General features: G+C 45.0%; 1 protein-coding gene across 2 annotated transcripts in view; it reads right to left on the bottom strand.

Annotated features, from left to right (window-relative positions):
• Nucleotides 1-1,100, bottom strand: part of LOC117180176 (odorant receptor 13a-like) — an 8,652-nt gene that overhangs the window by 5,436 nt on the left and 2,116 nt on the right. The window lies entirely within an intron of this gene.

The raw sequence follows: 1,100 nt of genomic DNA, 5'->3' as shown, positions 1-1,100 counted from the left end.
GAGCTATCGCACTTTTTGCAGCAACGTCTGCGAAACCATGCTGAACTACTCCGTAAAAGGGGCTATGTAAGCGGAACGCCTACTCTACCACAGCTAGAACAAACCCGCAACAAAGAAAGAGAGGCGACACTAAGACCAACCGCGGGCAGGCATCCAATAGATGAAGAGCGATGCTTTACGACCCGGAGAAACATCAACACTAAGGTTTCTCTCAAACGTAAAGATCTGGCTGAAATGGATGACGAGCTTCGTGGACATTTTTCCGGTGAATCCGACCTCTGGGCTATCAATTATTGTGTGTATAATGCAGTGAGAGCTTTGGCCGATGCGAACCGTAAAACAAAACCAACGGCTGACCATAAGACCAAAAGACGAATGCATCAAATTGCCATGAAGATAGGCTGGGCAAGACAGTACGCGTCCCGCATTCAATGTGCGATTGACTACATCACATCTAGCAGGAATTTTACCGCCAAGGTTCGAAAGTTCGCGCGCGAACTCCGGACCCGTTATCACACATTTAACAAGTCAAAGGTGCTGACTATCAGGCAGCATATTGTTGAGAGAATACGTATACTATCTGACGCTAAGAGAAGTCCAGAGCGGAGGGGGAGGTGGGTCATAGAAAATCAACAGTTTCTCTCTGACCCATCTCGACTCTTCCAAGACCCTCCATTTATTGTCGAACACCCACCCAAACCAGAGGAGGTCGAAGTATTTTGGAGAGAAGTCTACGAAGTTCACCATAGACTTTACGAAGACTCAGAAAATATAAATAGCTTCAAGGAGTTATGTGTTACCCTCATAACATCTGATAAAGAATGCCCGTGGAGGTGAAAAAAGTATTAAGAGGGATGAAGAACTATTCCGCACCGGGACCAGATTGTATCAAAACCTTCTGGAGGAAGAAGTTTTCTTCAACCCATCAGCATAGATCCCATAGACTTATCATCTGACTTTTGGAAATCTTAAAGGTTTATCCGCAAATAGTTGGGTGGATAGAGAGATTGATGCCGCTTTGGAAAACCAGATTTACTATCTCATCTGGAAAAAATCGTGTGACAACTAACAAGGCCACGTTTCAGAGAGGTGTCTTTCAG

The sequence above is a fragment of the Belonocnema kinseyi genome, chromosome 9 (genome assembly GCF_010883055.1).
Source record: "Belonocnema kinseyi isolate 2016_QV_RU_SX_M_011 chromosome 9, B_treatae_v1, whole genome shotgun sequence".
NCBI classification, from domain to species: Eukaryota; Metazoa; Arthropoda; class Insecta; order Hymenoptera; family Cynipidae; genus Belonocnema; species Belonocnema kinseyi.
This window is presented reverse-complemented; position numbering and strand designations above follow the sequence as displayed.